Source organism: Telopea speciosissima, chromosome 10, assembly GCF_018873765.1.
Source record: "Telopea speciosissima isolate NSW1024214 ecotype Mountain lineage chromosome 10, Tspe_v1, whole genome shotgun sequence".
Classification (NCBI taxonomy): Eukaryota; Viridiplantae; Streptophyta; class Magnoliopsida; order Proteales; family Proteaceae; genus Telopea; species Telopea speciosissima.
The window spans coordinates 35,683,914-35,697,723 of NC_057925.1; the positions used below are offsets into that span (position 1 = coordinate 35,683,914).

The following is a 13,810-nucleotide window of genomic DNA, read 5'->3' on the forward strand; positions in this document are numbered from 1 at the left end:
CTATCAGAATTAATGTGGCAATTGGCATGCAGCGATTCTCTCTTCTTGTTAGGGAAGGCGCGTTACCATTTTTATTGATTGCCTGAATTGGTTTGGTTATTTCCTACGTATTTTGATTTAGATATGATGAAGGAAAGAGACAAAAATATGACAGATAGGAAGAAAGAAGAACCAACTCAATGACTCTCTCTTTCGGTAGAGTCTTCTTATATCAAGATGATGTGGTCTTAAATTAAAGAAGAACCCCACTGTTTGAAAAGCTAGGGCTATGAAAGCCAACCACTCTCCACTATGAGATTCAATCTCTATGTGGCACTTTCAAATAGAATGGAAAAGGGTTGCACCACCAAGGCCTGTTTGTTCAAGCTGCTTGCTTGCATTTTATGGTAGAGCTTGTTATATTGCATTTTATGGTAGGCCTCATGTATTTTATGGAAAAGGGTTACCACTTCTTGGAAATTTTCAGATATGAAAGTTGAATTCACTCACTGCCTCATTTATTTTATACATCAAAATAAGGCACTGGTCGATCTATAGATTTTTAGAGGAAATCTGAATTGGAAAAAGTGATTCTTTTGAAATCGCAATTACATCTTGTAAAACAAAATTACACTGCCCTCCACCTTTCAAATACAAATATACTTTTAGGTTAGCATAAAAGATAAGCCCCCACCAGTAGAGGGGTCATGCAGCTGTTCAACAGAACTACTTGAACATGAACAGAAATCTTGGGGTGTTTAGGGCTTAGGGTTGTTGCTAGCTATTATCACATTAGATTGATTGTATTCTTCCATCTCCTTCTTGTAAGCCTCCATTGCTTCTGCTGCTTTAACATTCCAAAGCTGTTTATCCGCTTCATTCACCTCCTGTGTTACACAATCCACATTATCAATAAAAAATGCAGAATGTAAAGCATGGAAAGTATCAGTCATAACAGCTTTCCATCTTGGCACTTACCATCTTGGCTCTTACCATCATTACATGCAATCCCATGCAATCCTATCTTACCATTAGCTAGCTTTCTATTATTGCATGCAATCTCTCTCAATCCCAATATTCTTTCAATCACATCTCTCTCTATATGGTAAAGGTGATTGAGTTTCCAATCTTATGGATTCCTCTCACCTCTCCTATATATATGTACACTCTTGTAATCTTTGAAGGTTAAGGCAATAATATCATATTTCCATTCCAATATGGTATCAGAGCATTAAGCTCCAAAGAGCAAAATTCGATCCTCCCTCCCTCTCCAACGAATTGTTTTGGCCTTGGCCTCTCCTCCCTCCTCCCCCTCTCACAAGCCTTCCCTTTGTGAGATCCTTACTCATAAGTTAACTCCCAAAAACTATGTCTATTGGAAGACTCAGATACTTCCTTACCTCAAAGTCCAACGATTCTATGGCTATGTTGATGGCTCTAATCCATGTCCTTCCGATGCAACCAAAATTGATGCCTGGCGTGAAAAGGATGCCTCCATAATGAGTATTATCATCTCCTCCCTCTCTGATGATGCAATGCCCCTCGCCGTTGGGCGTGAAACCAGTAAGGAAATATGGGATGCTCTTCATGCAACATTCAGCTCTGCTTCTACCACCCACATTCTTTCTCTTAATGTGGCCCTCCAGAACCTTGTCCAAAAACCCGAGGAGAATGTCACTCCGTTTCTCCATTGGGCCAAGGCCCTCTCTGATGAACTCAGTGCTACAGGAAAGCCCCTCCCCATGGAGGATTTAAACATACACATATTTCGTGCTCTTCGTCCTGAGTTTGAATCTGTGGTCTCTGCAGTGATGGATCGCAAAGAACCAATCTCATACACTGAACTTCATGGGCTGCTCCTCAGCCGTCAGTATCTTATTGCTTCTCACCAAGCCGTGATAGATCCGACTGCCAATGCTACTGCCAACATTACATCTCAACAGTCTCGTGGCCCTCCCTCTCACTCTTACGGCCGTGGCTCTCCCACTGGTCGTGGTCCTGGTAAGGGAGGCCGTGGTACTCCAACTGGCCCTAGTGGGTTTGGGCGTTCCAACGCTTACGCTCACAGTCCTTGTACAATCTGTGGTCGAACCAATCACCAAGCCCCAACGTGCTATTATCGCAACAAACCACTTGGCCAACCCACACAACCTACTTTTCCCTCTACCAATCAGTCATATACCCAACCTTCCGCCTATCTGACTGCAAATCAACCACCATTACTACCCAATCCACCCATGCAATACCCTCACCAACCAAATCAACCCCATTACCCTCCACCAAATCAGCCTCCTTACCCTCAACCGACCCACCCTCTTTACCACCAACCCCCACCGCCACCTACCCCAACCAGCCTTCACCATTGGCTTCCCGATACTAGTGCTACACATCATGCAACACCTGATCTGCAATCTTTGTCCTCTTATGCTCCGTACAGTAGTAAGAATAGTCTTATGGTTGGTGATGGTAATTATGTCCCTATCTCACATGTTGGGTCTTCTTCTCTCCCTTCCCAGTCTCGTTCTTTAGTTCTTTCTAATATTTTGCATGTTCCATCTCTCACTACTTTGCTTTCTGTCAAGAAATTTGCTTCTGACAATAACGTGTTTTTTGAATTTCATGCCTCTTATTTCCATGTGAAGGATTCAACGTCCAATCAAATTCTGCTTACGGGACCTAGTCACAATGGTCTCTACTACTTGCCGTCGATCCAGCCCCCTCCTCCGTCAATCCATCTTGCACATCTTGCATCTTATGATCGTTGGCATCAACGGCTTGGCCATCCCAATGATCGTTCTCTTCGACTCATGCTTCGTGACATCAAGCTTCCTTCATCGCCTCACTTGTGCTCTCTTCGTGAAACAAATAATCGTAGCAGTTTTCCTCTTGATTTGATATTCAGTGACATTTGGGGACCATCCCCTACCATTTCTTCTCTTGGACATCGCTATTTTATTACTTTTGTGGATGATTTTACTAGGTTTATTTGGTTTTATCCGTTGAAAGTTAAATCTGATGCGTTTCCTATTTTCAAGCAATTTCAAGCCCTTGTTGAGCGGCAATTTTCTAGAAAAATAAAAAATGTCCAAACTGATTGGGGAGGGGAGTACCGCTCCCTCACCTCCTATTTTGTCTCTCTTGGCATCCATCATCGTATATCCTGCCCTCATACTCATGAACAACAGGGCACTGTCGAAAGGCGCAATTGCCATATTGCTGAAACTGGGCTCACTCTCTTAAGGTTTGGTCCCACAGGCTTATTGGGATTATGCCCTTGAAACGGTAGTGTACCTCATCAATCGGATGCCTTCTACCATTGGCAATGTTTCCCCTTTTCAATTAGTCTCAAATCATACACCTGATTACAATTTTCTTAAGGTTTTTGGGTGTCTTTGCTTCCCCTTTCATCGACCCTACAATAGTCATAAAATGGATCCAAGGTCTGCTCCTTGTGTCTTCCTAGGGTATAGTTACCATCACCATGGCTGCCGATGTATGCATATTGAGTCTGGGTAAATTTACATCGCTCGTCATGTCAGGTTTGATGAATCTGGCTTTCCCTTTCGGGAAGCAGCCAGCACCCCATCCCCCCCCCCTGCGTGTTCACCCTCATCTTGGGTTTCCCTTCCCCTCACCATTTTTCCAGACCCACCCCCTCCCACTCCCACGCCACCACCCAACACACCATAACCACCTCCTACCCCTCAACCACCATCCAACGTGGCCTCCCCAACTCCCTCCCCTAGCCCGTCCCCACCATCAACTTCAACCCCTCTAACCACCCCCCCACGCCGTACACGCCTTCTAAGTGACATCTATAATGACCCCTCCACTGCCTTATACACCCTTATTACCCCTTCCCCAGCATCACCACCTCACCTTATTGAACCTACTTGTTATACTCAGTCTGCTAAGGAGCATGCGTGGAGATTGGCCATGTCAAAAGAGTTTGCAACCCTATTACGGAATGGCACTTGGTCTTTAGTCCCACCTCCTACTAATGTCAATGTGGTTGGCTGTAAATGGGTATACAGGATCAAGCGGAAGACAGATGGCACGGTTGAGCGGTATAAGGCCCGACTTGTTGCTAAAGGGTTTCACCAGTAGCACGACCTCGATTATGATGAAACCTTTAGCCCAGTTATAAAGCCCACAACAATTCAGACCGTTCTCACAATGGCTACTTCCATTGGCTGGGCCGTTAGTCAACTAGATGGTTCAAAAATGCCTTCCTTAATGGCATTCTTAATGAAGAAGTTTACATGACACAGCCCCAGGGTTTTGAAGATTCCAATCGGCCTCACCACGTCTGCAAGTTGCACAAGTCTTTATATGGGCTTAAGCAGGCCCCCCGGGCTTGGTTCAGCCGTCTTTCTCAGTTTTTACTTGGGACTGGTAACTTATGTCTTGCTTTATGTAGATGACATACTGGTTATAGGGAATCAACCTGCCCACATCACTGCTCTACTCCAACAGCTTGCTTCGGAGTTCTCCATCAAGGACCTTGGTCGCTTGAATTTCTTTCTGGGTATTGAGGCCACATATCAGCCAGATGGGGTTATTCTGTCTCAAACCTGTTACAATACCGATCTATTACAGCGGGCTGGCATGGCTGACTGCAAACCAATTCTCACACCGATGGCCACTACCATTAAAGCCTCCTCTACAGGGGGTGTCGCGTACTCAGATCCGACTCAATACAGGTCTATCGTTGGTGCACTTCCGTATATTACCCTCACCCATCCTGATGTAGCCTTCTCAGTGAACCGGGTGTGTCAATTCATGCACGACCCAACTGAAGACCATTGGTCCATGGTAAAAAGGATTCTCCAGTATCTCAAGCACACTATTAAATATGGCCTTCGCATCACAAAATCTTCTTCTCAGAATCTTCAGGCGTGTACTGATGCTGATTGGGCGGGTGACGGTGATGATAAAAAATCTACAGGTGGATATGCAATCTACATGGGCCCGAATCTAATCTCTTGGGCCTCGAAGAAACAGAAGACAGTTGCCCGGTCATCCACTGAGTCAGAATATAAAGCACTTGCTGATGCCTGTGCCGAGCTGACTTGGCTCCAGTCTCTGTTTGGCGAGCTCGGTCTGTCCACGACCCAGGCCCCGATGTTATGGTGCGACAACATCGGGGCTACTTATCTCTCCGCCAATCCGGTCTTTCATGCCCGCACCAAGCACATCGAGATCGACTTCCATTTTATGCGTAATAAAGTTGCCAACAAGGAACTCCAGGTCCGATTTATTTCCACAAAAGACCAGATTGCGGACATTATGACTAAGGGGCTAGGAACGACACGTTTTTCTTTCCTTCGGGACAAGCTGAAGATTAGATCTCTCAAATCTTCATCTTGAGGGGGTGTATTAGTCATAACAGCTTTCCATCTTGGCACTTACCATCTTGGCACTTACCATCTTGGCTCTTACCATCATTACATGCAATCCCATGCAATCCTATCTTACCATTAGCTAGCTTTCTATTATTGCATGCAATCTCTCTCAATCCCAATATTCTTTCAATCACATCTCTCTCTATATGGTAAAGGTGATTGAGTTTCCAATCTTGTGGATTCCTCTCACCTCTCCTATATATATGTACACTCTTGTAATCTTTGAAGGTTAAGGCAATAATATCATATCTCCATTCCAATAGAAAGAAACCATATCCAATCACATCTATCCTGACTATACCTTCCATTTTACTGAAATCAGAGTATTAAGAGTGGAGTAGCTGATGCCTGGTCTTTCCAGCAGAAGTTCCTTCCTCATTTCTTTGCTGTGGCCACAAAATAAGAACACCTCATTGAAGTTAACAAGATACTTACTTAAAAATTAAATTGACCTCTGTCAAATACCTGAAAAGAAAGAATGAAGAAGCTGGCTTCTTTGGCCTTTTGGGGTCTGAATTCTGTTCTTCCTTCTGCTTCTTCTTTTTCGGGTGGTCCTCTTTTGTTTTCTGTTAGTAAAAAGACCAACAATTGATCAGCCGGGAAGCTTCATGAACAAAATTTCACAGATCATATATGAATAGACTGAGGAAATAAACCTTGATTATATTTTCTGCCATCTCTTTCTTTTTGAGCAATTGTAAGGCCTCCTGTTTCTGAATTTTCATCTCCTCCTCCTCTTCCTTATGAAGGCTTGCAGCTTTCTCATCCTTTTTCTGTTTGTATATCTCCATTTCCCTCAGATACTCTTCCTTCTGCTTTTTTACCATCTGCCAGGTTCATAAATTTTAAAGAAAATCATCTATCAAGGATGAGAAACCGGCTCAAACAAGTCATGGCAAATCGATCTCAAGGATGAAATGAACCTCTTCATATGGTCCACACTGTTCTTCTGCCATGTTCTTCCATTCCTCTCCTGCAAGCTTGGCAATCTGCCAAACATTAACAATGGCAATGAGGTCAGTGAAGAAAAACCCAAAAAAAATGAATCTAACAGGATGATGGGCTAGTCATATACCTCCAAAATATTAATGTTATCTTGAAGCAGGGCAGCACGTCGCTCCTTTGAGAATAGGAAGAAAGTTGATAGAGGCTGCTTTTGCTTAAGAGGGTCCTTTTCTTTCCTGCTGATGGGTAGAAAGGAAATTGTAAGCAAATGTCTTACCAGATAGGAAAGAGCAAAGATAGGAGTCATTGATCTATCAGGGTTTACCTTGTCTTCTTGGTCTCTTTTTCTACTTCCTGTTGGACAAATTTAGCATGCGTTCAGTTTTTCAGAAGCTATCACAAACGGTGCAATATATAATCCAGGTTTGGCTTACTCTAACCTGTTTGAACTGGACATACTGTTCAAGTAACTCCATTGCTGTCTTCTGCTTCTGTTCCTCCTCAAAAAGCTTCATTGCTTCATTTTCACGCTTCTCTTTTCCAATGATCTGTAGGTATGCTTCTTTGTCAGCCTGGTATTTTTCCTCGTAGGGCTTCTTCACTTCTGGGCTGAGGTTCTTCCATTTCGATCCCAATATGTTTGAGATTTCTTTGAACTCTGACTGTGGGTTCTCTTTCTTTACCTGTATCAACATCCCCGGAGAACAATTTCAGGAGAAATCAAGCAGGAAATTGCTAAATATGTGAAGCTATTTCTTCCCCGTGTTTACCTCGTTCCATTGGTCTCTGCACCAGAGGACATAAGCTGGAGATGGCTTTTTGATGACAGGGCCCGCCTTCTTCTTTCTCTTAACTTTCTTTTCTTGCTCCTTTCTCTCAGAGATTGAACCAGGGGAAAGCTCTACATGAAATAAACAGAGATAGGAGTAAAGATCAAATCTGAAATCAAGATCAAGAGGAAACTAAAATTAACCCAGAAAAAATAAAAATGGCAATCAGCAGGGCGTACCACCGTGGGTTTGAACTCCTTCAATTTCTGTATCTTCTTCAACTCCAACTGCAGCTTCTCCTGCTCTCTTCCACGGTTTTCAAGTTCTTCCTCTTTCTGCTTCAACATCTCGTCTCTGACTTTCAAGAGCTCTTCAGTCTTCTCCTTCTCAAGGCGCATCTGCTCAAGCTTTCCTTGAATTTCTTGCAACTCCTTCTCAAATGATTGCTTGGATTCCTTCGCCTTCTTGGTTTGCTTGCGCGATCGAGGCTGAGACAAGTGTGCACTGTTCTCTTTACCGTCATCATCTACGACTGGTGGCAAAGGAGAAGCAAAGGGTTGAGAAATCTTTCCGGCCAAGATGTTTCGTCGAGAGGGAGAGTAATAAGAAGGGGCTTTGAGATGTGAGAGGGACTGAGATTGGGAGAGGGAAGATCGTGGAGAGGGAGAGTAATAAGAAGGGAAAGTAAAAAGAACATTTTAGGAGAAAGATGTTTTTGAGAGAGATTTGATAAGTGGAGAAATCAATAGGAGGAGTCAATATAGAGTTATCAAAAAAAAAATTATTATAAAAAATGGTAAGGATACCTAAGATTATGAAATTATAAAAAGGAATGACTTATAATTGAAATTTTAAATAACAATGAAGGATGGTAATTGAAGATTTTTCACTAATTAAAAATAATAATAATTAATACTAAGGGTACTTAAGATTATGAAATTATAAGAAAGAATGACATAAAGATTAAGAATTGAAGAATGGAATTTTAGATAAGAATGAAGGGTAGAATAGGTAACTGAAAGATTTGTCACAACGTGCTTTTATATAATAGTATGATATATATATATATATATATATATATATATATATATATATATATATATATATATATCATACTATTATATATTGAAAGCATTAAAAGTAAATGCAACCCTATTCAAAGTCCTAATCTTTAGTCGTCTTGTCCAGATGTGTTCGAAGCTTAGCAATCTGTGCCTTGAGGATTTCTGCATCATCCTTGTCATCCTTACAGTTATCATCCGCTTCTTTGATCTTAACTGCTCTTCTCCTCCCCGAGTCCACACCCTCGAATTCCGACGATGAGGCATCTCTAGCTGTTTCACATGAGTGTGAAACCAATCAACACATGGACCGATCGACATCTTCAGGAACTTCTTGTAGAATACATATTGACAAAGAATTCAAGTCCGCAAGTAAAACAAGGAATGAGTTAACCCCATCAGGCGAACATAGTTGAGTCTTGAAGAACTCATCATAGGGTTACTCTCCTCCCACCACTTGTAATGCCAATGGATGTTACGGTAGGACAATTTACTCAGCCAATCAGCCCACTCATGAGGACTGTAAACATCCACTACCTTACTCGGGGTAGCATAGTGTTTCCCCAAATATTACTTCGGTCTAAAGACCGTTGCTAACCAAGGGAAAACTATTCTGATTTGCTCTAGGCGATGACAGATTCTACTCCTGCCTTGGTAATCCAAGGACATTTCTACACAAGGGAACAAAGAGGAGATAGACGAGATAAAAGCCACTTGGAAATGATGATTGGAAACTTGTTCTGGATCGCTGTAATGGAGTGGCTCACAATACAAAGTAAGATGTGTGTTGGTAAAGCAACAACACCTTAAAGCTACACCATTCTAAAAACTAAGAAAAGATAAAAGTGCAATTTTTTGGATTGATCAAAAGGTCTTGCACTTATTGTTTATTCTCCTATTTATATCCACTGGATATTCCTCTGGTTGGTTCCAATGGTCGATTATAACTCCTCAATCGGTCATGGCCACCTTCACGAAATGTTACGGTTAGTTGCAACTCCTTGATCCATCATAACTGCCGCGATTGTCAATCTCTTGACCAATCCAAATCCGATGCGATGAGTCACATCTATCATGATCGATCATTTGTCATGACCGATTATAGCTTAGCTTGGCCTATCATGTACCGACCAATTCCATGCTCTTTTGTTTAGACCGCACTCTTTTTAAGCCATAGCTGAGGTCGAGCAAAATTAGGGTCTAAACAATGCCCCTCTTAGTCTTCATGGACGAAGTTATTAAGTCCTTGGAGATTGTGCCAGCGTAGGTCTAAAACCCAAAAAATATCTCTGCAAAGAGCCATACTCGAAATGACGTAGCACCCTTAAACATGTCATTCGGGACACATGTTTCATCGACATTCTCTCTTCTAAAACCCCCGTTTGTCTTTTCACCATTTCCCTAGGAAACAATCATGATCCCTATTACTTAGGGGCCTTAAACCCATAAAAGCCCTCCTTTTCTTTTGGACTCTTAATCTTCGTCTTCCTTGATTCTTCTTTTAAGCGAAAGAAGCAAACCCACCATTGTGCCTCCACTGTTCTTCATCGTTGAAGCTGACAAGGGAGATAAGTGTCGGTGGGGTGTCATCAAGGGACTCTATGATGCCTAAGTTAGGTCTCTCTAGCAAATAGATGAAACAGTAAGAGTTTCAAGAGTTCGATCTCCCTCTTTTTGTGGGGTGTTACCTTCCCATTTATAAGGTTGATCCCTTGGCTGTTGTGGCAATGTAGAGCTCCTGATGTTACCACTTTTGGTGCCCTCCTATCGTGAGGAGGTGGAGTGGTACTCTGTCTCAGATGTGGAGAGTCCCATGTGGAAAATGCTTTATCAAGGAAGGTCTCCTATAGGCGTAGGAGCTTCTTTTGATGGGCATCATTAAATGCTCATAAATGCAATGGAGGTGTGGGGAGTGGCTTCCTTCACTGGATCGCCACCTTTGATGGTCGTTGATGTGCCAAGGCCCCCAGTAGAGCGGCCACCCCTAGTGAAAGGTGATGTGTTAGGGAGTATAGAGTTGCCTTTGATAGGCTGATTATCCTGATGTATGTGTCAATTTCTTCTTGCTTCTTTGAGGAGACCTCTGGGTTTCTCAACTACGGATCTTGGGCGGGTATTTCTTTACCTGATAACCCAGCTGACTGGCTTTACCGATACCACGTGTTGTGTTATCATTGGGTAGCCATTATATGGTATAACATAAAGGCCCTCACTCCAACAGATTTTGTTTTGGGTGTGTTGGAGTAGAACAAATTTTGGCTCGCTTCCTGTTATCTCATGCCTTGCTATTTTGTAGTATGTAATGCCTCCAGGTTCTTTTCTGAACCTATTTTGAGATTTGGGTGCTCCTTTGTTGAGCTTGCTTGAATCGTTCACCTCCTTGTGGTGCTTTCCAGTCCGAAGGTTGGTTTTTGTAGTGTAGTTTGTAACTACCTCATAACATGAAGCATGTCTGTTACGTCCTTAGGGTGTGAGTAATGGTTCTTATTCCCTGTCCTTACTCTTATGATTACCCATTCGTTGAATCTTGGGGAAGCCTGGCACTTCACGCGGAGTTGCCGCCCTCCTCAATGAATCTTCAACAATGCCTCTATTAGAAGGTGTTGCTATTTGTGGCATTCGAGGCATCGTACCCGGATGCCTCCAATGGGGAATTGTCACGTTTAATTGGACAGTTATTCCTTTTGTAATCTTCTCAGGTACAAGTCTTGTTCTTCTATCTAGGCCATCGTATACTTTTTAATCTCAGCCATCCTTTTTGCTTTATAAGGGTGGCTCCTTCATCATCGAGTTGTATATCTTTGTGTCTTCCTGTTTCTACAGACACCATGGGGTCCTCTCTTGTTATCTTTGTTCTGGGCCGTGGCGTCCATTGTTCTGACTTGGAGTTTCTTGTTCTGTTGTGGCACAGTCTAAGGCACCTTCTTATATGGGGGATGGCGTTGTGTTATAACTTCAAGTGCATCTACCATTCTTCCTTCGATGGTTGCACCTTTGTGATTTTTCTTTTGAACTTTATCTTTTGATGGCCTTACAAACCCGGACTTTATCCTCTGATGGTGCCTAAAGTGGCAATAGTTTGGGTATGTCCCGGTCTCCCTCAGTTGCCGTGTGGAGCTACCCGTGGCTCGAGTCCTGGGAGGGGGAAGAACACGTGCCTTGAGATTTGCCTCCTGCTTCTCCAACTCCTTTGGGGGTGATCTTTGGGTGCCAGATTGAGTCAAGGAACCGCTGATCCAACTATGGTTCTCCTGAACTTGGCGGTTGGCTGGGCCTTCAGAGGTTCTTTTTAAGATTTTTTCAATGGGCTGCTCAGCGATAGTGGTTTGGCATCCCCTAGTATGACCATGGGCTAGTTATTCCACACGTTGACCTTCTGCAAGAGCTTGTGAGGATCTTGACGATGCTGGAGAGTTGGAGGACCTTAACCATTTTCCGGTGTCTGAAGTTTTGGTGGTCCAGGAAGCTTCTCACTTGTTGGAGATTTGGGAGATCTAGAAGCTCTGTCCTTCGTTGAAATTCAGAAGACCTCAAAGATCAATTGGTTATTGAAGAATTCTTTTGTTCCTTGGCCTTTTTGTAATATTGTATGCCCTCGGTCTCTTTATAACTATCACTGCTGTTTGGGGTAATAAAATGGCCTTTTCATTATAAGGCTTCTTCGTTGGTGAACCTTTGTCTATCTTGTTGCTTTATTGTTTCCTGACCAAGGTTGGGACTATCTTCTGATATCTTCTGGAGCTTTTTCCTTCCCTATGGGATTTTTCCAGCTGGCGGGAGTATTTTCTTTTTTCCTTCTGAAAGCTCAATCTAGCGTTGGTAATTGTAGGTGCTTGAGTGTTTTGTTGGAGATAAGTTACTTTGCTTGTTACCTTTAGTGTTATTGCTTTTTGAACGTGATGTTGTGAATTGCTAACTGTTAGAATTTTTCTAACTCTTTATCCCCCCCACTCGCAGCCGATTGGTAGGGTTGCTATAGGCAAGCAATGTTGTCTGGATAGATTCTTGGGATGCTTCCCTAAAATGTTATCATCTTTGCTAGTGGCGGTGATGCCTTGGGTTATTAGCTCGACCAAGTGGCGGGGTTGCCTTGGACTCCCAACGCTCGATTGAGCATGAACTATATTCAAAATCTTATCCCCTCCACTCTCGACCGAGTAGCAGGAATGCTTTGGACTTCCAACGCTCGATTGAGTGTGAGCTATCTTCAAAATCTTACTACCTCTACTCTCGACCTGCAAGGCGAGGATGTTGTCACACCCTCATCCCGATAAGGGATAAAGTACAATAAAAAGGTATGACTGGGACAACACGTGTCATCCCACAACACCACCAGATCGTAAATATAGTGTCTCGAATCATAGTCAACCAATATAGACATCACATAAATACCAGGGTATAGAAATAAATGTATATTACATTTCAAAAATGAGATCAAAAGTGTGGAAGCGTTTAAATAGCAGTTACAATATGTTCAATTGGCTATGTGATACGTAATAGTGTTACACCCGCACCCTAGATATCCCCTTATACCCAGGGCAGTTTGGACCTTTACCTTAGGAGCAATACCACGGTGGCACTGGCCAACACCTGTAACCTTAGACTTAGCATATTACTAAAAGAACCCTCTCGAAGCCCTGGAAGTGTGGCCCAAAGCCCCGCCACTTTCCTTGAAGTTTGGGCCATGACAACAGCACCAGAGTCATGAATGGACTCACTCTTACTGAATCCGCTCGAGGATCCGCTCGTGCTGTCATCAGCCTTTTTGGTTTATTTTCCTGTGGAACCCACATACCCGTGTCCCAGACACCCTAATTGAACCTGTGGACCATACGGACCCCTATCCTCACCATTACTTGGTTGAGTGGGCCATGAGAGTGGGCCCATAAAGCTTAACTTAGGTGAATAATGGGTTTTACATACCCTAACCTAAACCAAATAGACCCTAGTGGACAATTAAGTCCTACGTACTTAGGGTGCATCCCAAACATGACCTAACGGACCTAGGGGCTAAGATCAAGACCAAACAAGCCCTAAGACCTAAACCAAAATCAATTTAAAGACCTAGGGCCACTAAGTGATTGGGGATACCTAAACCAAACACACCCTAAGGACCCTTCTGCCCCCTTAAAGCTAAAAGAACCTCTCTCATTCACTTATCTCTCCCCCTCCCCCATAAATCGTGGAGGAGAAGAGATAAGAGAAAAGAGGAGGAAGAGAAAGGAAGAAGACGGAGAAGTAGAAGAGGAATAGGAGGGGAAGGAAAGAGGATGGAAGCCATGGCAAGATGGCTAGCATCCCCACACCTCCTCCCCAGCTGGCCGGATCCAAGGGAAAAGAGAAAGAGGAGGAGAAGAGATGGAGAGAGTGGCTGGAAGAAGGAAGCTCACCAAGGTAAGCTCCCTCAACCTAGCTCTCCCTCATTCCCTTTTTATTTTGTTGGTTTCTTAAGCTAGGGTAAACCTAGGGTTCCATTTGGGACTCAAGGTAAACCTCGGCCCTAGTTGGGAGCTCTAATGGATGGTAACCTAGGCCTCTAAGTACTGCAATTGCAGCCATGGCCAATGAACCCTTGGCTGAACCTTGAATCCCAACCCTTGGACCAATGTGAGACCTAACCTTATAGGATCTTGGATCCTTAAGGTGAACC

General features: G+C 43.3%; 1 pseudogene; it reads right to left on the bottom strand.

The window, feature by feature from the left end:
- Positions 1 to 665: 665 nt before the first annotated feature.
- LOC122643512 lies at positions 666 to 10,788 on the bottom strand (annotated as a pseudogene).
- Between the last annotated feature and the right edge of the window lie 3,022 nt (positions 10,789 to 13,810).